This window comes from Pleurodeles waltl, chromosome 2_2, assembly GCF_031143425.1.
Source record: "Pleurodeles waltl isolate 20211129_DDA chromosome 2_2, aPleWal1.hap1.20221129, whole genome shotgun sequence".
Classification (NCBI taxonomy): domain Eukaryota; kingdom Metazoa; phylum Chordata; class Amphibia; order Caudata; family Salamandridae; genus Pleurodeles; species Pleurodeles waltl.
Window position 1 is genome coordinate 944,600,908 of NC_090439.1, and position 25,498 is coordinate 944,626,405.

Below are 25,498 nucleotides of genomic sequence, written 5' to 3' on the forward strand. Positions count from 1 at the left end.
CACTATTTGAAAAAACAACAATATTCCCCGGCACACAAATGGCAGTATCAGCTACACAGTAGTTGCTCAGAGCACCGAAGGCCACATACCAGAAGGTTTCTGAGAATGACCAAGCAAACAATGGGGAAGAAACACTGGGTCCCGGGTCCCGGTGCGCAGCGCCGGCGCCCCCGGCGTTGATCCCACCACTCAGGTCGGCCGCCTCGGCAGGCAAGCTCCCCACAGGAGCGCGGCCGGTGTCTCGATCACGGCCGCCACTCTGATTTCCCCGCCTCGATCAGTCCGGACGGAGGAGACCCCCTCGCATCTCGGGATGTCTCTCAGATGTCCCGGACCTCCGCGCGGATGCACAGCGGGGTCCGGGCCGCCGGAAGCCTTCTTCAGCCATCCTCACCACAGTCTCGTTTTGTTTTGTTTTGGCCCACGGGGGCCCGGGCTCCGAAGCTCTGGGCCGGCATCCCCAGCGTCACCCACAGCGCGGCCGCATCAGTGGGGGAGCCCCTCACTTCAGGATCGCAAAAGCGCCGCAGTCCCGGCCGCCATCTTGAATTTATCGAGCCGGTCGCGGCCGGCGTTTACGGCTCAGGTTTGCCGATATTTGTTTCAGGGGGGGATCCCTGGGGTCCAGGAGCCGACGGGCATACCTAGGGCAGCGCCAATAATGTAGATAATGGCAGCTTCATAGGGCGGATGACGGAGGGGTCCAGAGCACTCTCAGAGTGCGACCGCCATCTTGACGCCCGAAGCCACGCCCCAAATATGTCCTTCTAATGGTGGTCACTCTCCGTTGAGCCTATCTCTTTTTCCCAAGCTATGAGTATGTGGCTGGAAAGTGTTAATTATGCTGGGTTTGATCATAGAATGTGGGATTTAACATAGGCACGATTGCTTATGTTCCTACAGGCCTCATGTGGGTGGGGACAACTTAGCAATGCTGTTTTCAATATGTATGTTAATTTAAACAAATGCTTTTTACTTTTATAAATTGTTCAAAAAATGTAATCTTCTGAAAATTGATTTAATGTCTTTAAATCCTTTCGTAGCACAACATATTCCAAGATGTATTATTCCCCAGAAAAGCTCTAGGAATAAAGATCCTTCATCCATCCCATAATATCAAACTTTCAACTTTAATTGTTACTGTTAAGATATGTATTAATTGTATCTATTATCAGCTATGGTTCTAGTACACATCATAAAGGATGAACACTATGAGTTGAAACCCAGTTTTCACTTTTGGACCTCTGATTTTTAATCATTCATACAACATGAGACCCACCTAGTGGAGCCTCATCCATCTACATCAGTTTTGCACCACAAACTCCAATGCTCTGGGGAAGGTTGCATACAACCCATGTTCAGGCACTTGTGCACATGGGTAGGCTGAACAATGAAACAGATTTTTGTTTCAGTCTTGCATCTGCTCACAGGCAGCAATGTTGTAAGTGGGACCTAGTCAAAACTGCTATATTTCAATTGAGTTAAGCATATATTATGGGATGCTCCTCTCCCATTCTGCTAGTGATGGCCCATTAAGTCACACCTAAACTCCCATTGTGTATGGCTGTCTATGAGAAATACACAAAGCACTTCTGCCAACCACACCCAATCATGTAACCAGAGACATGCTCCAGACACACTAATTGCTAAGATAAGAAAATTTCAACTTTATGAAAGTGGCATTTTCAAAACTGAAATTTAAAATCCAGCTTCACCATGTTAGGATTTTAAAGTGAGATTCCAGAAACACAAAACGTGAAGGGGTTTCTCGTCCCATTTGGAAATTACACGTATAAAATGTAACATGGCAACTCCAATGTTATACTATGGGAGACATAGGCCTGGTAGTAGTGAGAACAAATGTAAGACTTTTTAACTACTGGGAAACCATAAATGGAAAAGTACATGGCCATATTTTTTTAATACATTGCACCCTGCCCTCTGGACTGTCCAGGGCCTCCCTTAGGGGTGACTTATATGTAATAAAAAGGAAGGCTTGGGCCTGGCAAGAGGTTTATTTTGCCAGATTGAAATTGCACTGTGAATCTGCTTACATAGACTCTGCAACGGCAGGCCTGAAACGTGTAAACTACAGCTTAAGTGAGTGGCACAATCAGTGCTGCAGGCCCATTAGCAGCATTTATTTAACAGGCCCTGGGCACATATGGTGCACTTTACAAAGGACTTATAGGTAAATTAAATATGCCAATTGGAGACAAGCCAATAGTACCATATTTAATTGAGACAGCACAAGCACTTTAGTGCTGGTTAGTGGTAAACTGTGCAGAGTCCTAATACCAGCATAAATGAGGTCAGATAAACTGGAGGAAGAAGGCAAAACGTTGGAGGGAAGACCACCCTAAGGTTGACAGGTCTCACACAAGATTTCCCATGTAGATTTAACGTCAGCAGTTTGCAAAAGATGAATCCCCTTACTTCAAGTAAGTCGTGGGATCATTTTAATCCATGAAAGACTTTGTAACCACTAACAGACACTTTAGATTTATACAAATACAATTCTCACTCTATAGACATTATTAATGAACTCCTCTTGTTATATAATATAAACCTGAAGGAAATATACAAACTTCTTTTCAAAATAAAATTCCTCTATTTTAGGAACCTAAACAGGACATTGGGAAAATAAACTTGCAGTTCTTATTTCCAGGCACCAAACAATTTTCTTTCTGGAGCTCATTTAACAAAATCACACTGAAACAGGGGACACGTCTACACTCAAAAACAAATTATTCTGAAAAGAAACTGAATACCAACCAAGAAATTGAAACTGAGACAGAACTTTTTGTTGGCGGTGTAGGGCTTCACAAATTAATCTCTTCCACAATCTGTTGCAGAAAATAAGTTGCTGGTTTAAGACTACAATACCATAAAAACCTGTAACAATGTTCGTTTTATTCACCCACCCTAACTCATTTTCCTGTCACTATTGCAGAAACATGGCTTTTTAAATGTGTGATTATAATTACCTATTTTCTACTCAAATGTTAGACGCCCTTGTCATCTGTCAATTGATAATTGGCTCATGGAAATTTCTTCGTTACCCTCTCGGAATATCCTATTTTTCTGCATCAAAGAACGACATGAACCGTTGAAAAATATTTGGAAGTTTGAAATGGAGATTAACAATTACTCTTTCATTCTCGGTAGTGTCTGTCTATCAATATCATTCACAACATGATGGTATTAAATATCCCTTTCAGTATTCATTTTTTCACTAAGTTACACCTGTTTTACTGAAGTTTGTTTTTGGTTAGCTTTCAAATGTCATTAAATATATTTATATCTTCGTTTTGTTTGTACACATTTAGCCTGATTACGTGTTTGTATGCTGAGGCTATAATTCATAGTGAGCGTGATTTGAGTGTCATATTTATGATTTACACAATGTTTAATGCCAGTTCACTATCTAAAACAAATACGATAGCGAGGAACCTGAGCGTTCTTGTAGAAACTGATTAAAAAATTCCATCCTTTGTCTTATCTTTTGGTGAACATGCCATGGAAAAGTGTTGCTATCAGAAAAATAATGTTCCTCTGTGAATGTCTGACAGTCCTGTGCATTCATCCGTCAATAACTTTAAGTGCATATGCACCTGTGTCTTCAACTACAATTCAAGTCTATGTTACTATTGAGGTCAGGGTCAAATATGTCCGGAATCAGAGAAGTGCAATTTATGTGCTATCCTGAAAGATGCCTTGATCACTTTTCGATAATTCACGGGAAAACACCACCTTGCTTTGATTACTCTTGTACGCTCATAAAAGAACACAGAGTTACGATGTGAGCTATAAAATCAATTACAGTTTTGATATGTCTACTCAATGGAGAGTCCTGATATATTTAGGTATTTATTTTTATGAACCAACCTATACTCTCTTAACATTGCATGCTGGTCCACCCGTTGCCAGATACACTGCACAGTTTTACAATGTTAACAAATAACGTAAATGCCAATGATTAACATATTTAATGCAAGGAACAGTTTTTCATTTCCTCTGACTATAGTATTTAGATTGGCTTTATAAAAAAGAGAAGAATTTTTAAAATGTTTCTGTGAAAACTGGTCCTTTCTGTGATTTTTCATGCCACACCATTTTAGTCCTAAAATTGACATTCCGAGAATCTCTGTTCCTCTGTGGGTGAGGTTCACTCCATGATGCCGAATTTGTCAGCTCTCCCTCTTCTATTCTACAGTATCCAGGCATCTCTCATTCCTTTCCAGTCTTATGGACTAGGAGGGAAAGCACACTCCTGCAATGCAGGAGACTGGCAAGATCAAGCAGACTTTCTCTCTTACATGCTTTCAGAGAATTACCCATTCATGTATTCTCTCCTGGGTTCCCCCTGCCAAAGTAGCAGCCAACAATTAATTTCTAGTTCCTCACAAGTGGGAAAGTGAACATGCAGTCATGCAGGTATAAAAGGGACAATACTAAGTCAGAGGGAACGTAATCCCTTTCAGATAACGGTACTTATGTAGGGTAAGAAGCAATTTTACCACTGCGTGGCTTTCTGTAACCCAGAATCTACGGAGACACATTGTGCAGCTTTAACAAAGATCAACAAGGGATATTTTGTGCTCTTTGGAATCCCACGTGGAGCTCACATGATGAGGGCACTGATATTACTTTTAATCTCTTTTGACAGTTGAACAGTGTGACTGTGCCTTTGCTGCCCCATGTGACAACGACAAATGTCAGCCTACACTCTCTTCACCTATGGAACGCAGGATTCTTTGAAGGGTCATGTCATCAAGCGTGACCATAGCACCACAAAGGAAAGCAACATGATCCGAGCAAGGAAATCAAATGGTGTTTTATAGTTGGTCAAAGTCTCACTGGTGTACGTTGTGAATCCAACACTTTGCCTATAAATATTTCTACACAGACCTTCATATTCTAGAATATCATAGCCTGGAGGTGGTTGTATATTTAGAAGGTAATACATTTTTAGCAAATCAGTGTGTTTGTTAATGGAAAACACATACATATTGTTGGACGCTGGCTCATTAGTAGGGGTAAGTATGCACCTACCACTAGCAATAAGGCCACCAAGACAACATAAGGTCCAGTCAAGGTCTCAATACATTAACCCCTAGCTCAACCCTTTTGAGCAGGCAGGCTTAGCTCAGGAGACAGGTGTGTAAATAATTTAAAAGCACCAAAGCAGTAAATAAGTAAGACACAACATTCAATAAAAATCCCACACCAATTTAAAAATACATGAAATATTTTTATCTTCAAAATGACACCAAAATGACAAAAATCCAATATAGGGATATGATTTTTTTTTAAATTACATTAAAACATGTGCTTTCTAGTGCTTACAAGCCAATAGCACCAGTCGGGGACATTTGGTTTGCTACATCAGGAGCAAGTCACAATTTGAGGCCAACTGCGATGAAGCCCTCCCCGGATACACTGAGTGAATTGCCTTGTTAAAAATGTTACCTTCAAACTTAGAAACTTTTCTGGAGTATTTTCTCTCGACGTCGTGCTGTCCTCTCCAGCAAGCCAATTCCAATGAGACATTGTCAGATTGCTTTTCAAATCCTGGAAGTCTGGACCTCCGAAGCTTTCTGTGGGACAAACCTGAAATTCAGGCCTGGTCATGGTTGAAGGTAGTAGGCTTGGCTCTCGACGTCTGGTGGCTCCACTAATGGAGCTTTTTTTCCAAACTTCCTGAAGTTCCCTCTGTGGGTTCAAAGTGTCCAAAACACAGATCTAAGTGTCTAGAGGCTCTGAGATGGTTCTTGGAAGTTTGGAACGACAATTCCCACAATGCAGCTGGCTAAATCTTTAAAAGTCCACTGGGCGCTCTCCAGGCTGGGGACGTTTAGAGGGAGATGATGCAGGGCAGCTCTGGTAACCTTTTGCTTTCAGGGAGTCCACTCATTAATCCTTTTGGAAGCAAGGCAACGTCCTCAGGGCTGTAATTCTCAGTGTGCAGCAGCAGTCCGCTGGGTTCCAGCAGGCCAGTCTTTCTCCTTGTGGTTTAAGGCAGCAGTTCTGAGGTGCTTTTCAATTAGATGCAGGGTGCCACCCAAAATTATGACAGCTTCCTCCAAGGTGTGGCATATTCTTGTTCCACAAAGCACTGCACTTTAAAAAGGATCAATGTAATCTGCAAACCAGTCAACAAAAATGTGGGTGAACAAGGCTAAAAGTATGATTTTCTCACATGTGCCTCCCACCAAATGAAAGGTAATGGATAACTAACCTACACCCTGGTAGTATTCATCAGCAGAGTGGAAAAACCTGTAAAGTCCATCCACATTGGCATGGGCAACCCTAGGTCTGTGTTCCACTATCAAGTCCATCCCCTGTAGAGAAATGGACCACCTCAATAGCTTTGGATTCTCCCCCCTCATATGCATGAGCCATTTGAGAAGTCTGTGGTGAGTTTGATCATGGACGTGAGTACCAAACAGGTATGGTCTCAGCTTTTCAAGGACCAAACCATAGGAAAGGCTTTCCTCTTAACAGCTCTCCACCTTTGTTCTCCGGAGAGAATTTGCCTGCTAATCAAAGGAACTGGCAGATCAAGGCCCTCCTCATTTACCTGTGCCAACACTGCCCAATCCCAATCTTTGAAGCATCTGTCTGAGCCACAAATTCCTTTGTGTAGTCATGAGCCAGTAACAATGGTGCTGAACACATAGCCTCCTTCAGAGCGTCAAAGGTCTTCTGACACTTTTGGGTCCAAATTACATTTTTAGACTGTTTCTTTGAGGTGAGGTCAGTCATGGGACCTTCAATGGTCCCATAGTTTTTAACACACCTTCCTCAATACCCAGTCAGACCAAGGAAGACCCTGACCTGTGTCTGGGTTGTAGGAGTGACCCAATCCAATATTGCTTGGATTTTGGCCTGGAGAGGTTGTATATGGCCTCCACCTACAAGGACCCAGGTACACAACCGAACTCTGCCATAATAGGCACTTACTGGCATTAATAGTCAGGCCTGAAGCACGTCCTTCAGGAGGTATAAGGGATCCTCCAAGGTGGAGATGTAAACATCTATATCATCCAGATTAGCTGCACTGAACTGCTCCAGCTTAGAGACGACTCTGCCTTTGGAAGGTGGCAGGGGCATTCTTTAAGCCAAAGGGTATTACTTTAAATTGGTAATGTCCCATGGTTGTGGAGAATGCTGACATCTCCTTTGCTCCTTCACTGAGGGCAATCTGCCAGTAGCCTGAGGTCAAATCAAATGTACTCAGGGACTTAGCAACCTCTAACTAATCAAAGAGCTCATCAGTTCCAGATATAGGGTGAGCATCAGCCTTTGTGACTTCATTCAGTCCTCTGTAGTCCACAAAGAATCTTAACTCTTTATTTTCCCCCAGGGGATTAGGTTTGGGTACTAGCACTACTGGGCTGGCCTAAGGACTGTCAGAGGGCTCAATTGCCCCCAGTTCCAGCATCCTAGCTACCTCATCATTCATGCTGGCTCTGACCTGGTCAGACAACCTGTTCATTTTTTTTTTTACAGTCACCAGTGTCAGTGTTTTGGACACACCAAGTGGTATGTCCAGGGGTCATTGAGAACAAACAAGGAAACTGCTGCAACACTTGTCTGCAGTCTTTGTGCAGCTAAACCGTCATCTTGGAACTTCCAGAAAATTCCCTTGAGGGTTCAAAGTGTCCAAAACACAAATCCATGGGTTTATAGGCTCTGAGATGGTCCTTCGAAGTTTGTATATACAATTCCCACAATGCACCTGGCCAAAATCCCTAAAAGTCCACTGGACACATTCCAGACTGGGGAGAGCTTAAGGGAGATAGTGTAGGGAAGCTCTGTTAAGCTGTTGCTGTCAGGGAGTCCACTCCTTAATCCCTTTGGAAGCATGGCAAAATCCTCAGGGTTGTAGTTCCCAGTGTGCAGTAGGAGCAGTCCTTCAGAGCGCAGTCCTTTGGGGTGCAGACCAGGGCAAGGCCAGTCACTCTTCTCCTTGTGGTTTCTGACAGCAGGGTTGAGTTACTATGCAACTCTCACATATTCATTCAATGGTCTGGAGGGACAAGCAGGGGTGTACTCCTGTCCAATGAGATACAGGGTGCCACCCAAAAGTATGACAGATTCCTCCAAAGTGTGGCATATTCGTGTCCCACAAAGCACTGAACTTTAAAAATCCAAGATGGTGGATTCCTCTCCAGGAGAGAAAGATGTGGCTAAACCAACCTACTGGCGTGGCTCATTTCCACTAACACTACTCCTCCAGACCATCTGCAAATTCCATTCCTGTGCCTGCCATCTGGCTGGTACAGAAAGAGGGGGTAAGCTTGGCTGGCATTCCTTACTGTCCTGTTCTCTTTGAAGCCCAGTTTGATATACCCCCCTTTCTGGACTGTGTTCGCAGTTGCAGAGCTCCTCCCACCAGATAACCTCTGCTCTATGCAGGCACTTGTCACCTCATCAAAGCATATTGGCTAAGCCTGTGATGACTGATCAATCAGGAGAGGATGCTAGAAGGCTGAATTTTGGGTCACCGAAAAATAAGTCATATAACTGCCCTTCTGTAATAGTTTTGATGCATTCAACAGTGGCAAGTTGTTGGAATTATCATTACCAATCTTTTAAGTCCTTTAATGATATTTCCTGCTCCTTCCTAGCAATATTTATACTTGAATACAATATTCCAATGTTAGCCTATCGAGCTGAGTATCTGCAATGGGGCAAAACAAAATGGACAGTTTTTCGCTAGGTCATGTAAAACATATTTTATAATGTACCTCCTTATAGATACATAGCCCCCCCACCCCTGGAGCACCAAGAGGGGACCTTAGAGGTGACAATTATGTACAAATAACATAGATTACCATTTTGAAAGTACCTTTGATTCCAAAGTAGAATTTACATATATTTTAATTCTAAAGACATTCTGTAAAGCAGGGCTGCCTTTAAAAATGACAGCAGGCAACACGGCAGTGCAAGAAATCTACTGGGCCTCTAACCCTCCCTGCCCTATTATTTACCAGGAACTTATAGGTAGTTTGGGTCCCCTTGGCCTTATTATATACTAGGGACTTACTGGGTTCTGTCTTGCCAATTGTAATTATACCTAATTGTCATATAAATTTTTCATTAGAGTGCTGGCCCTGGGCTTGGTTAGAAGAGCCCAGGGCACAGTCAGGTACCACCAGTAGCAGTCAACAAAAATGAGCAGTGAACAGAGCTAAAGGGTGACTTTCTCACACACGTATATTTTTCACTGATACTTTTAAATCAAAAAAATGCAGCCCTGTCTGAAATGAAACTGCTGCAAGCATCCTAAAGAATTCAACAGTGAGTTTTAATCATCACACGTTACTCGAATAATAGGAACCCTCTCCATTAGTATATATCACGTTTTGTTTCTTGGGCCACATTTCTGACAAAGGTTTTGAGCTTCAAAAACTTTCCGGAATTATAAAACCAGTACCCAGCGCCAACATATGATAATCATGCAGCCCTTCTAAACCCAGGATATTGCTGCAAGTAAATATGCTGAACACTTCCAAATGAGTGTTACTTACATACAGACAAAGACAGCCCATGTTGGCATGCCCACAGTATTTGTGTTGAAAACATCACAAAGATAACCATAAAATAGTTAACGTTTCAACACCATCCTAACACCCCTACCTTCTAAGGATTAAGAGCATGACATCCATGGCAATTTTTCCACTTAATTCATCACTCATGCCAATAAGGAATGCATTCTATTTTACTTTTTTATATCTTCTCACAGTTCTAGATACAGCTGAAGAAAGACAACACATATTCTCATGTATAATTCTATGATTTTTCTTCTCCACAGGCTCTCTTAATGTGGACCTCTTGCATTGTCTGATTTCTTCCAAACAGTCACCTGTTCTGAGTTGAAATTTGCCTTTTCTTGATATGTATCCTATTTAGTTTTAATGGGAATCAGGACTTTAGCTTAACCGCCTGGCTTGCAGGCCTGTGCCGCCGTCACCTGGTGGCTTTTAACCCATTTAGCTTGCTCTGTCTTAACCTATTCATTTATTTAAAAATGGCTGCTATGTTTATAGTTAGTGAAATGTTTTAATTTTACATTATCAGTGCCACTCTGCAAAGGTGTCATTATCAGCGTCAAAGTTAAGTGAGATACGTAGGTATTCACATCATGTCCCTTTCCCACTTAGGTGTGACAGGAACATAATGTACTTTTGGTGGGAATGGTTTATATAACTGCCGCCCCAAGCATGCCTCCTTATCTATTGTTTGGTAAAATACCTGTGTCAGGGGTCCTACATGATCTGTATAAATACATGTCACACAGAGGGATTCCTATTAGATGCTATCAACGCCATCTATGCTGCACGACTCCTTGATGCAGACCCAGCCTTCGTGTCACCATGGAGTCTGATCTAGAGACTTCATTTCAAGGTAACAAGAGTTGGGGGCGCTTCTCATAGACACAGTACTAGCAGATTAGGTTTATCACACCTAGCTCTCTTTAGATAAGAGATTAGGTTCTCCATGCTAGGGTTTTAGGGATATTTTACATTCCATGTTATTGCAATATGGTGGAGGGGTCTTTGTATTCACGACTCTCATCTTTACCATTCTGCTTCTTGCATTTTTTATTATCCTAATCATTGTAGCTCATGTATTTTACAGTAGACTGCAGTCTTGTTAATAAAACCTACTGAAAACTTTACTGCATCTCTTTCATTGCCTGTGTGTGACTGAGACTTATTGCTCATGTGAGAAAAGGGTCATCTTCGTTCCACCACGACTTCCCTGAGATGTCGTATTCTAGAGTCCATGCGTAAAAGCTGCCAGAAATCACCTTTTACTGTTTGGCTATATGGTGAGGTACTACTTGTGAGCTGGGAGCGTTGGGCCAAAAGTTGCAATTTGTTGTAGGATTGGCCTAGTCACCTACAAAAAAAAGTGCTGTCATCCCTAAACCAGCAGTCTTGCCTAGAAGCGAGAGTCCAACTACGACATTCTCTTCAATGCTGCATACAGTTGCTTTCACTGCTGCAACTGCTAGGTCTACTCTGGAAAGACTTCAAATCGCTAGGCTTAGAAAACAAATATAGGTGAAATTTTTGAGTTAATTTTAGCCAGAAATATCTATTCAGGCCACACCAGACCATTGCTGTTTGTTCACTATCTGAGCAGAGCCATCACTCTTAGGTCATCTCTGTTGGATGTTTTCCCTTTTGCAGGGTCATCCCCAATCTTTTTGCCTCCTGTCTCTTACTTTTTCTGACCTGTTGCTGTTGGCTTTTGAACTCTGAGCACTTTACCACTGCTAATCAGTGCTAAAGTGCATATGCTCTCTGTATAAATTGGTTCATCCATGATTGCCATATTTGATTTACTAGTAAGTCCCTAGTACAGTGCACTAGAGGTGCCCAGGGCCTGTAAATCAAATGCTACCAGTGGGCCTGCAGCACTGATTGTGCCACCCCCATTAGTAGCTCTGTAAACATGGCTCAGACCTGCCACTGCAGTGTCTGTTTGTGCAATTGTAAACTGTAAATTCGACTTGGGTTTGGGGATTCCCTGTCTAGGTCAGTTTGACAGTTGGGCTGGTTGCACCTCACACCAGTTAGTGACACAAAGGGAGTTGGGGTGTAGTCTGCATTTCCTAATGAGCCATGTGTGCTAGGAGGGAGGGGAGGAGTGGTCACACACTGCGGATTCTGACACCTCCTACCGCCATCCTGTTCCTGGCGGGTCTCCCGCCAGGAACAGGATGGCGGTAGGGGGTGCCGCGGGGCCCCCGTAAGAGGGCCCCACTGTGTATTTCAGTGTCTGCAATGCAGACACTGAAATACGCGACGGGTGCAAACTGCACCCGTCGCACCCCTGCAACTACGCCGGCTCAATTCTGAGCCGGCGTCCTCGTTGCAGGGGCATTTCCTCTGGGCCGGCGTGCACTCTTTTGGAGAGCGCCCGCCGGCCCAGAGGAAATGTTTGAATGGCCGCCGCGGTCTTTTGACCGCGGTGCGGTCATTTGGCGGCGGTACCTTGGCGGACAGCCTCCGCCGTCCGCCAAGGTTATAATCACCCCCTTTGCTTTGAAGTAGGCCTACATCAAAGAAGAAAATGGGTATAAGAAGGGCACCCAAAACCTTAGACTTTAAAACACTTCTGGAAACCAAGAGGAACTTCTGCCTGGAGAAGAGCTGAAGAGCTGAGGAAGAAGAGTTGCCCTGCCTGTCACTGTGCTTTGTGGAAGTATCCTGCAGTTGCTGCTTCTGCCAGTGTAAGAGGGCCAAGACTGAACTTTGTGTGCCTTCCATCTTGTGAAGATCTCCCAGGGTTTGATTTAGAGCTTGCCTCCTGTTGTTTGAAGTCTCAGGGACAGCAAATACTTCTCTCTGGAGAGACTCCTACTCTGGCAAGTGGTGCCCATCCAGTTCCTGGGACCCTGAAAGGAGAAGCTGGCAGCCTAAGAGGAAGAAATCCATGCACAGAACGCTGTGCGGGGAAAAAAAATTGATGCAACTCTGATCTGCAGCTGAAAAAACGACGCACCGCTGGCTTTGCGGCTCAAAATCAACACTCTCCTGCAACGTGACCCAAAGATCGACGACCGATGCTGGAGAAACGGCACGCAGCATCTCTGACGGAGGCAGGTGAGATCACAACCCTCGCTACGTGGTTTTCGGATCATCGTGCGGCTGGATTTCCAACGCAAATACCACTGGGTGTATAAAAACGATGCAAGGCCTGCCAGGACCCTAGAATGCTGACTGGATCGATGCATCGCTCTCCTGCGGAGAGAAGAAACGAGAACTAAAAGAGAAATGACGCAAGGTCCCACTCGTGAGTGATATCGACGCATTGCAAGCCCTTTTTGACGCACACTCGCCTGTGCAAGTTTTTTTTTTGACGCACCCAAGGTATATTTTCAAGCTAACAGTGTTCGTGTGTGTTTAAAATTACATGAAGACTCTTTTTGCATTTTTATTGATAACTTGACTTGTGTACTGTGGATTTTTGTCATTTTTGGTCTTGTTTTGTTTAGATAAATATTCTCTATTTTTCTAAACCTGTATTGTGTCATTTTGTAGTGTTTTCATTAAGTTACTGTATGTGTTGGTACAAACACTTTACACCTAGCGCTCTGAAGTAAAGCCTACTGCTCATGCCAAGCTACCAAGGGGGTAAGCAGGGGTTAGCTGAGGGTTAGCTGAGGGTGATTCTCTTTCACCCTGACTAGAGTGAGGGTGCTTGCTTGGACTTGCCAACCAAAGACCCCATTTCTAAAAATCTCACTTAATAAAAAGTGATGAAAGGTGTATCACAATTCATAACTAGCATATTTTAAGTTTAAGATAAAATTGGGAAAATGCTGCCCAGTTATAAATATTGCTATTTATGGATACTGGAAGTTAAATATTCTGTTCACTTAGATCTGGATTATGTTTTACTCTGTGATTTAAGAGATGAAAGAATGATGCTATGACCAATTTCCAGTGTAGGTCATATGTTATCGAAAAGATACATTCTTTGTAATGATAGCAGCTAGTATTTTTATATTCAAGTTAATATTTAAGTTTTTCTTGAATTACATGACAGTGAAATCAGATTTGAGAAGCAACTGATTTTACTCTTGAAATATCATCCATTCAGGATTTACTTCAATAAAATGATTACTTTACTAGACTCAGAACAAAGCCATTCGCTATGTTGTGTTGTGCCAGGAAAGGCAGTACCAATAACTTCTTAAATGAAAGGTAAGGAGACACAGAGGAGACATCAAGAGTGCATTCCTGCCATCATAACAAAGGTTGTGGTTTAAGCTTTTTACTGAGGTAGCACGTGAAGTACCCTGGCTTCATGGAAAGAGAGGCAGGGTGTCAAGTTCTGTGACAAATTGGGTTGTTGGCTCACTGGGGTGTAAGCCCAGGTCAAGTAGTAAACACAAACGTTGCCAGGGTGACGCAAATGCCAATCCTAAATTAACCTGTGCTCAACACTCTGATAGCTTGGCACAGAACAGTCAAGCTTAATTTAGAGACAATCTGTAAAGTATTCATGCAACACTTGAAATGGTAAAACAGTGAAAACACCATATAAAAAGATAAAACAAATTAATGCATACATCAAGAGCAGAACAGCAAAGATTCAAACAGTAGAACGGTAGTTATGACTTTTTAAAGGACAAAGTGTAACATAGCACCTAAAAACAAAGTGACAGTTGCGGCTATCTTGTCTTGGTCGACAAGGTCAAAGTCAAAGGTTCAGGTCAATTGTGGGAGAGCGTGGGTTGAATACAGTTCCAGATCAGTCCCGCTGAAGATTTACCTTCTCAAGTTTGATGCCAAGAGTCACATGGGAGATGGGAGCTAAGCACAGCAACACTTACAACCGAGTAGCCTCTCTTTTGCCTTCACACAAAGGGCCTACGACCCCACATTGTTACTACAGCCAGCTTGGAGCCAGGTCAGGGAAGGCAGGAAATTCCATGCAATTCAAAGCCTCTGCCTAAAAGCCTCTCCCACCTTCCAGCACCAGGACACCAGGGTATAAAAAAGGGACCTCAGACACAATCTCTTCAGTACACTTCTGGACCTGTGGATACTCTGCCAAGAAGAAGGACTGATGTGCTTTTGCAAGAGCTGCCACTTTGTTAGACTCATACTCTGAAGGAACTCCTGATGTGCTGATGTGTTGACCTGCTGCCACAAGAACTGGGTCTGCAATCACATTTTGAACCCAGGACCCCAGAGTGACTCCAAGGGCCAGTCCGCTGGCCTCCTTATATGAACTTCAGGAACAAAAAAGGCTTCCCAAACAGCTCCTGGACCCATCTGCAGCAACCTCCTGACCCACAATGGTGCCCTTCAGGTCCTGGATACTTGGTGAGTCTCAGCAAGCTGAAATGAAGCTTTAGGGCTCTTTGAGACTGCAAAAAGGCTTGTTTGCACTAAGACCCACTGCTTGCACTAAAAATCAGAGCAAAGAGCCGCCATCCTGTGTCTTCAAACTGCAGCATAGATCACCCACGGGGATCTGCTAACACAAAGCTCCAGCCTGCCCATCCGCAATGCCCAGACTGCTCTTTGCCCTATGCTGAAAGCCTCCCCAATGCTCTCCTTGCGGCCCTCTCCAATGCGAACAGGAACAAAACTAGGGAAGGGAAACCTTCAGCTGGACTAACCTGGGACTGTATCTGACGTGATCTCCACTGCGGTCAGCCTGAACTTTGTACTTTGACCCAGTCCAGATATCCGTGGTTGGTGCTTTATGCTTTTAGGCACTATTTTTTACTTTAATCTTTACAGATTCATAACTTTGGTTCTACTGATTGGGTTTTTGTCATTTTGGTCTTTTTTTACTAAAGTGAGCTCTATTTTTCTAACCTTGTGTTTTCACTGTTTACTGTTTGAAGTGTTGAACAAATACTTTACACATTGCCACTAAGTTAAGCCTCGCTGCTCTGTGGCAAGATACACAGGTCAATCTGGAGTCTGCTTGTGCAGTACCCGACAGGGATTGTAGTTGCTGCTTGACCTGGGCTCACATCACTGTCAACAGACAACCCAATTTTGCACAACCTCCATTTAGAGGGCATTTACAGTAAAACAATAGTCTTAAAGTCCATACCACAAACTGAATTGCATCTTGTGCTTCTATCACTGGCACAATACCAGACATATTGGTATTCAGAAATGGATTTTAAGCTCTATACATTGTTTTACATGGGTTTCATCCAATGCACTCATGCATAGGCTGTTTCCCTTCCAGAAAAATCCTCCATCCCACATCTACTACCATACAAGCCCCAAGACATCAGTTTCCTAGCAGATCGGCATCTATATCCCAACAATTTATAACCTCATTGACTTCAGTAACATTTCCCTCTAAAGGACCAACATATCCTTCTTGGCAATTGTTCATCTCCAACATCTCAAAGCGATCAAATGTCTTCTTGACCCTTTCAACAATAGTTCAGCTATAATGAGCTCAATGTCATTAGTCTCACACAAAACAGCATCACTGTGAGAAATGGGGTCCCTGAATGGCAGTTTGCACTCTATCCAAGCATGGACCCTCACTCTAGTCAGAGTAAGGGAGTTACACTCCTAAGACAGCCCCTGCTCACCCACCACACAAGGGCCCAGGTAGTAGATAGGGTATCGTTGGCAGGGCAGGAGTCTCAACAGAGAGTCCAGATGCTGGCAGAGGAAGTATTTGATGGCTCAGAGACTTCAAAACAGGAGGCAAGTTCAGTCCAAGCCCTTGGAAACACTTCACAAGCAGGAATATACCACAAAGTCCAGTCTTAGTCCTCTTTCAGGCAAAAGCAGCAACTGCAGGCCAACCCGGCAAAGCATAGTCACAGGTAAAGGGGCAGAACTCCTCCTCCAGGTCTTCTCTTTAGCAGAGATTCCTCTTGGTTCCAGAAGTAATCTGAAAATCTGGGGTTTTGAGTCCACTACTTATACTCTTTTCATGCCTATGAAGTAGTCAAACTTCAAAGGAAAGTCTCTGTTGTTCACAAAATTCTGCCTTGCCCCAGCCTGGCTTCAGACTCACACAAGGGGGTTGGAGACTGCATTGTCTGAGGACAGGCTCAGTCCATTCTGGTGTGAGTGACCACTCCTCCCTTCACTCTAGCCCAGATGGCTCATCAGGCTATGCAGACTGCATCCCAGCTCCCTCTGTGTCACTGTCTGATGGAGATTTGCAAACAGCCCAACTGTCAGTATGATCCAGACTGGGAATACACAAGCAGGCAGAGTCACAGAATGGTTTAAGCAAGAGAATGCCCACTTCCTAAAAGTGGCATTTTCAAACAGACAATTTAAAAAACAAATTTACCAAAATATGTATTTTTAAATTTTGAGTTTAGGGATCCCAAACTCCAAATCTCTAGCTGCTCTAAAAGGGAAACTGCACTTAAAGGTTATTTAAAGGCAGCCCCCACGTTACCCTACGAGAGAGATAGGCCTTGCAACAATTAAATCCGAATTTGGCAGTATTTCACAGTCAGGACATGTAAAACACATCAGTGCATGTCCTACCTTTAACAAACCCAGTACCCTGCCCATGGGGCTACCTAAGGCCTCCCTTAGGGGTGCAATACATGTATAAAAAAGGAAGGTTTGGGCCTGGCAAGTGGGTACACTTGCCACATCAAATTGGCAGTGCAAGACTGCACAAAGTTACTGCAGTGGCAGGTCTTAGACATGCTTACAGGGCTACACATGTGGGTGGCACAACCAGTGCTGCAGGCCTATTAGTAGCATTTGATTTAAAGGCCCTAGGCACGTCTAGTGCACTTTACTAGGAACTTACTAGTAAATCAAATATTCCATTCAGGGATAAACAAATCACCAATACATTTTACACAGAGAGCATATGCATTTTAGCACTGGTTAGCAGTGGTAAGGTTCCCAGAGTCGTAAAGCCAGCAAACACTGGTCAGACAAAATAGGAGGAAGGAGGCAAAAAGTTTGGGGATGACCCTGTAAAAAGGGCCAGGTCCAACAACTGTCATTCCCAAATTGTGTATGTACACTGAATTCAGCGCCATCAAACATCAGTTTACAGTCTTAAGAATGTTCACCTCTATTGACATCACCGTGCAAACACCAGCACCACCCTTTCTGTAATGATTCAACTTCCACATTATTCTTCCAACAATGATTCACCTAAATTGACTTCAATTACATCATACTGCTAAATCAAACTTCCAAAAGTGAATGATTACTTTCAATTCACTTTAATAATACATAACATTCTTGACTATAGCATTGATTCAGAGGTGTCATCCTCTTGCAAACCTTCATCACACCTCCACTGAATTTAATGTCATCATATAGCACTATATCAGAGCATTTCATCCCCAATGATAAGTACATGCCACTGGCTTCAATAGCAGCATACTCCAATGGCCAACATAGCCTTCCCCCAAAAAAATTACCTCGAGGTCCTTTCAGCAAGAATTTAGTTCCTTTTACCACCATCATTAATGACAAAATACATTTTTAGGTTTGATAATAATGAGGCACAGCACAAAGTTTTACTTTAATGGTGTTGCATGCCATTAATGGCTAAACAATGCCAGTTATTTGCCTGAAATGAATCGACAAAGCGATCCAAGAGGTTTCCAAATAAAATGAATCACTGTTGTCATTCATTGTCAAAAGAAAATCTTTAACCCTAGTATCGAACACAAAAAGGAAAAAACATATGCCATAATTTGTGCTCCCTAACAGTGTTGAAATCACTGGCATGGGCCATGTGCTTGTGGAGTATAAGTCAGTCAATTTCCCTCAGCTGGTACTGAACTGCTGTTCACAGTGTATTTGGCCCTACCAGGTCCCACAATTTGACTACTCAGTTCTACTTCTCCAGTTGAACCCATTAGGTCTAGGACAGCCAGATCTAGGTTGGAGTTTTGTGATATTCATGTAAAATAGATTTGTAAACAATAAAACCCAGTGGAACTCATTTACATATTCAGACATTATGCTGAATGTCTGACATTGATATGGATCTTCAGAACCAAAGAGCGACAACCTTGGTCTAGGAACACATGATGAAAATAATGATGGTATTTTCATTATAAAGGTGTAATTTTGCATATCTTGGTTAAGGGTCTATCAGTACCTTATATGATCCCCCTTTTTCCTGATGCTATTCCAAATGTATAGCTGGTTTCAGGTTAAATGTTTTGTGAGACCTCTGAACCCAGAAGTTTCTCATGCATTAGCAATGTTCATCATCTGATTTACAGAAACAGAGCAGTGGACAGGCATCAGATAAATTATGCTACATCAAATATAACCACAAACAATGCATCACTAACAAATGTCATTAGAACTATCCTCACATGCTTGAACCAGAATGTTCCAAACTAAAACAAAATACTCATGCAAAAATGAGTGTCCGTCTTTACTTAATTTTGTTATAAGAAACGTTCTGATGTAACATTTCATATTGTTTCGGAATATAGGTTACGTTTACATTAAAAGGTAAATATTTAAAGTTTAATCTAATGCTGATTTGCTAGACGTTTATTATAAGTATTTAGTAATAATCAGAGAAAACGGAAACAACTGATTTCAAGCTTTGCTCAGCAAGTTGCATTGCTCATTGAGCCACAATTCGAAATGTATTGATTTCATCATATGCATTGTTCTTGTGTGCGAGTACTTTGCTGCGAATTTCATAGGCAAAGTGAATTATATTTCACTGCTGGGATTTGTCTGATAGTCTGCAAAGCTGCAAACATTTGACAATATCAATGAAATGGAAATACAATGCATGAAACTGAAAACTGCCTCTGGCTTCCGTTCAGAAACCTCAAAGTCTGTGTGGATAGAACATTTTTAATTAATGTAAAAATAAATCTGTCCCCCATTGTGACCATCCCATGTCCTAGGACAATAGAAAAGATGGGAAAAAGATTGGCTTTAAGACGTTTCAAAACCATTCTTATATATGTTTAGATTTCCTACTTCACATGCAGCTTAAAGGCCTAGAAACGCAATGTTGACAATGTATTTAAGATCTTGTATTAAGATTAATAACATCATAATGTGGAAAGTCATCCCAATTCAGCTTTGATGGTGAAATATGATTTTAATATACCATAAATAAAAACCAAATTCCGACTTCACAGTACATAGGCAAGTGGACTCCTCAACACAAAAGCACGAGGGCTTGAGCTGAAAAACACAGGGTTCTGTTCTCAGTTTAGAACAAAAACTGGGATATAGTCAATAAAACTATTGAGGATCTCAAATGATGTTCCCCAATATCAATCAAAAATCAGCATTTGAGTGATTATATTCCCAGTGTAAGATAATGCAGAGCCTACATTGCTAAATACTTTGAATAGTCACTGTTAGAAACTGGGTCTTTAGGTGGTAGAGGAATGCACCCTGTCCAAGTACGGACCACAAACATAGTCAGGGCAAGTCACAACACAATATAAATGATCCTGTGCTCACCTTCAGATAGCTTGGCATAGAGCAGGAAGGCTTAACTTAGAAGGCAATGTGCACAGTATTTGTGCAATAATTCATACAGAAACACAATGAAAACACCAGAAAACGTACTCCACACTTGTTTTGGAAAATGAGTAATATTTATCTGAATAAAATAAGATTGAAATGACAAAAAGCCAATATGCACAAGTCAAGATACCATATGGATCTTAATCCAAAAGATTCAGTGGTTGTGCCTTTTTAACACACAGTATCTGTGATGCGTCAAAAATAACCAGGGCCCACATCATACAATGCTGAGGGCCACAGATGCGGTGATGCTTTGGAAAATAAAGCGATATGTTAATTTTTTATTATAGACACTGGCGCAAAGGTACAAAAGCTGTCAGCAGGCACACTCTCAGTGTGCTGCATCATGGCAGCCCTCTGAAAGTGGCCAAGGGGGTCCCATGGACGCTCCAGACATACCCTATTAAACGGTTGCAGTCACGCACTGCACCTGCCTGCAAGGGGGTCTCTCTCCCTGCTTAGAAGTACAGGCAGATTTCTACCTACACAATGAAACACAGAACAGCTGCTTCAAAGCCACTCTGCATTTCACTTGAATTTGCTGCCCCCAGGGCAGCATGAGTTTGTGTCTGACCTAAGTGCAGCACATTTATCATAATAGGGCACCTGTTTGTTGGTGCATGGCACACCTGTTTGAAGGTGCTCCATGGTGCAAACAGGGAAAGAGTGCCATATATGTAATAGGGTCCCAGGGCCCATATCATACATTGTGCCCCGGGTGGGCACAAAAGGCATGTGCACTCACTTTGAGCACCCCCAGGGTACAATGGTACTACAGAAGGAGCTGCAGAGGCTTGTGTGTCCCCTTCTGTAATACAGTTCTCGCTGGCGCACATGCTGCATCACTGCAATAACAAGATGGATCTTCCTCATTTGCATCATGGGGGTTGGTCCCATGAGAATGAGGGAATCACTTGCCTCTGCTCCCACGCTGTATTACCAATGTTGGTATATAGAGCCAAACATGCTTTTAAGAGACATACTGAAAGTGTGCCACAAAAAGGTGAATCTTCAGTGCACCTCCTAAAGGCAGCTGTCAAGGAGGGGAAATGGGGTCACATGGACCCCTCAGACATTCCCCTGCTGGTGGGGGCACTTACTCACTGCACCCACCGGCAAGGGCATCTCTAATCCCAATTACAAGTGCAGGTGGGTTGTTGTCGGCTCAGTGAAACATGGAGCAGCTTTTAAACAGCTACTCTGTATTTCACTTGAATGCACTGACCTGGTGCCAGTACAAGTTTGCAGCTTCCCTGGGGGCACAGTATTCATTCTAATATGGTGCACTTTTCTTATTTGTGCAGGGTGTACGTTTTGAAAGGTGTGCCATTGCACAAAGACGGAAAGAGTACCGTATTCGTAATATGGCCCCAGGTCCAATTTTGCAGGATAGCGCTACCTTCAGAGTTTGAAGAGGGCATTTTCTTTCCCTTGTGCTCAGTGTAATTAGGCTAGGCATATTGGTCTGCTACTTTTGTGGCTGCCTATCAAGCTGAAATCTTCCTTTACAGCAGTTTGCATGGTCCATAGGTCTTCCTTTGGCTGCACTGCGGTTTCCAAAACCTGTCAATTTACAAGGCACCTGCCAATGGATATTGTCTATTTGACGACCTGAGTAGACAACTTTGCTGACAAAATATATCATGCATAGTGCTGTAGGCTCTACGACAGTAAGGCTGTGCCCCTGGAAATCATAAGGACGTTCTTACATCAGGAAGAAGCCTAGAAACTGCATTTTTCTGATCTCTGTGTGCCTCATGTCTGGAACAACCTGGTTTCCAACATAGCTCAGTTCCTCCTAAAGCCTTGATATCTCTGTTGGACATGTCTATGGCTGGCACATTTCCTTTAGACTTTAACATTTACACTTTTCTTCCTGATGGGTCAACTAAAACAACGCTTCAAAAGTTCTGCCAAACGATGATTATTAACCAGAATCTTAACCATTTAAAGATGTTGAAAAGACCCAGAACCTGTAAAGTAAACTCCTTGCAATTTTCGAAGAAACATGACAGGCAGCGCCACAATTAATACTATGTCACTGTCTTGGTAGCTGTTAGTAACTATAAGAAGCCAACACTGGCATTGACTGGCAAGTTTGTGTGTATGGCTAGGTGGGTAGGTGAGTTGGTGAATGTGAGAAAGTCAATGGTTGGATCGATTCAAGGAATGCATGGATGACTGAATGACTAACTGAACTTGTGGGTAATTAATTGGTCAATCAGTGCAGGGATGTATGTATGAGTGATAGGATAAATGGTTGAATAAGTGAGTGGATGGATGGATGAGCTTATGGGTGGATGTAGGCAGGGTACTCCACTCTTACAGGCTGAGACCTCAGACCCCAGTAGTGTTAATTACGGATGGGCGATTAATTACACTCAGCATGCAGAATTTGGGCCACTCCGCATTATGCTAGGAAGGCAGAATTCTGGCCAAATTCCACCAGCCGCATGGTGAAGTTTTTTCTCTCAAGCAGCTTGCCAACAGTAAGTTGGTGAATGCGAGCAAAACTTGGCATCCCCTACCTCGATATTTGGTCATTAGGAGGGCAACTGGCGAGATTTCTCCAATGCAAGCAGTCACAACCATTTGTGGTGGGAAAGCTGAAACTCAAATAGAAAATCTACTCGAGCTGCAGCAAAATCCACTCATGAAGCGGTGCCCTCTGGTGAGCAGTGTGGTGTTGTTTGCACCGATTTTGCAGCACACAATGAGCTCCTAGTGCTAACAATCAGCACAAGCATCCTAACATGCCTAATTCTGCCTTTCGCAGAAATCTGGATAATCTCACAGAGTTTTCATGCAACTCCATGGATGTATATGCCAATTACACCCACCCCCTATGGTTAATATCATAAAAATGCCAGGAAGTAGCAATATTATGTTATTGCGAGCACTATGAAGCCATTATGCTTGTCATGCGTGTTCTGATTTGCCCCATCCCTCCTGTAACTGTTAGTGTATATTTATATTTTCACCATCAGTCAATCATGTCTGCCTCACTATTTAGTAAGCCAAAGTGCATGTAATGATTAGCCACATCGCTCAGCAACACTTTGTGTGTGTACACCCTGCACTACTATTCATTCATTTTGACTTCAAGTTTAAAATTAGATAAAAAATATTTAGCGCCGGCCCTAGTTTTCATCATGTAGATGGTGAGGCTGAATTACCACATTTGCATTATCACTCAATAATTTTAAGTGCATGTTCAGATTTTCACCATCCCATAGTCCAAATTCAGATTGCCTTGTTACTCAGTAACCATCAGTAAACGTTTATTTTTTCCATCACTAATAATAGCTACGTTATATCTATATCTGTACATATTGATACTTGCACCAGCACTCAAAACTATTCAATGCCTGTCCCGATAAGTACCATTACCAAGATGTCTTGAGGGCATGCTCAGGCATGCAATCTCACTCAATAAGCATTAGTTCCTGATCAGGTTTGCCCTACTGCTTAGTAATCATTGGTCCCCACTCATGTTTACCCCATTAATCAGCAGTGTTTAGTGCATGTCTGGATTCGCCCTTTCATGCTGTAACTGCTATTACATATTCAGATTTGCATGATCACTCATTATTCCTAAAAGCATGTGCAGATTTGCAACACCTCACTCCCTATTCAAATATTGACCTTCACTCAGTAATACTCAATAGTTGCTTATAAATGCACCATCAAACAGAAACCTTGAGTGCCTGACCAGATGTGCACTATCATTCAGAAATATTGACTGCATACCCATATTTGCAATATCGTCAAGCGATTTTGTTTTTTCTTCTCATTAGGAAATCAGGTGGGGCAGTATTACAGATTGCATATGGATTTCAGTTTTCGACCATAGGCTATTGTCAAATTGATTATTTACAATTATCAACTTAAAAAATACTTTTACTTCTCCTTTGTATGTGAAGTGAGGGCATCATTGGGGAAAATAACTAGTGCCCAGGTCAGTCTCTCCTTGTGTGGGGAGTACACACACCATATGACTACAGCACTGCAAACTCTTCAGAGAAGAGGGCCCCGCAGAGTTAATTGTGCTTGAGAGAGAAAATGGCAGCCAAGCACATAGCTCATGCTGCCAATTCCTTGGTGATGAGGCGCACTGGGCACGTTACCATCTCAAGATGGCCACCACCTTTTTGGCCAGTTACCATATTAGGCTTTAGCTGGTGCTACATCAACCATCAAAGTCTTTGGGGTGACAATATTTGGGTGATGTTTGTTTTATTAAGACACCAAGGCTATTTACCATTCCTTAAAATCTTTTCACAATGAAAGATATTCTTTTTGGTGACCATGTAATAAATTACAAAAAGAAAATTAATTTTCTATTTAAAAAGTAGGCAAATGAAATAGGACTGTTTAAAAAAAGATTGCTTTACTTGTCCATATACCTTTCAATCAACTAATATCAGTTAACATGTGCAACCCTCTTCCTTATCAAATTAATAATCTTAACCCACAGCGCCCCGGAAGAAACTAAACAATTTGTACTCCTGTGTGAAAACTGCCATGTCCCCTAGCAAAATAGTTGAATTAAACAAAACAATGACCAAGTATTCTCCACTTCCTTAATTACTAAGCCTGCAGCCAGGGCCAACTTTAGGGCGGTGTGACTGCTGACTTTGGTGGAGCTGCTGTGTTTAAAAATATATTATGGATTTAAAAGCAAGTGAACTTCCTTGTGTGTCCAGCAGTTTTCAGGCAACAATAATCTGGTGATTAATCTCCCTGCTGGGGAGAGATCGTAATATTATCTAGTTGTGACTCATCATAGTAGCGCAGAGGATTAATGTACCTGTTGGAAAGAACGTGTACCATGCAGATCACAGAATAGAGTGTGAGTTAAGTATGAGAAGTGCTATAAAAAAATTAAATGTATGACAGAGAGGGCCTGAGGAGAGATGTGGGGAACTGCTGAAGGGAGATAGGAAATTTGTGGAGAAGGAGTTCATTGAGGGAGGGTGCAAAAAAAGACTGTTGCACCAGGCGCCACCAGCGCTAAAGCCGTCCCAGTCTGCAGCATGTCCAAAGAGCTCCATTCAAAGTGATGCCCACCACCCACCTTCCATAATATGAACAGGGGCCCTTGAGTCTACCCTATCTCACAGATCTTCATTGGACTTAATATGAATAGGATCTCCCGAGCGGGTTCCGGACCCCCATGAAGGGTTGGTAGCTCCCTGTGCAGGGGCCTGCCTTACCTGTCTGGCGATGGATAGTTTATATGGCAATAGATCTTTGATAACATAGTTCCCCGTCTAATTGTTTATTTGAAACCGCTCCAGCCCTCAGCCACATTCGTCACAACAGAACTACTGCGCGGCAAAGCCTGGCAGTGATTGTTCTAGAACAATTCACATCATGACATCGGAAGATGACTTCTATTGTTGAGGAGTTCAAGCTGTTATTACCTTCTAAACCCTTCTTCTCCCGTGCATAATGAGGAGCACTGTATG

At 42.7% G+C, this 25,498-nt stretch overlaps 1 protein-coding gene across 1 annotated transcript in view; it reads right to left on the minus strand.

Moving 5' to 3' along the window:
* Positions 1 to 25,498, minus strand: part of CSMD3 (CUB and Sushi multiple domains 3) — a 2,682,374-nt gene that overhangs the window by 1,380,775 nt on the left and 1,276,101 nt on the right. The gene's annotated exons all lie outside the window — the stretch shown is intronic.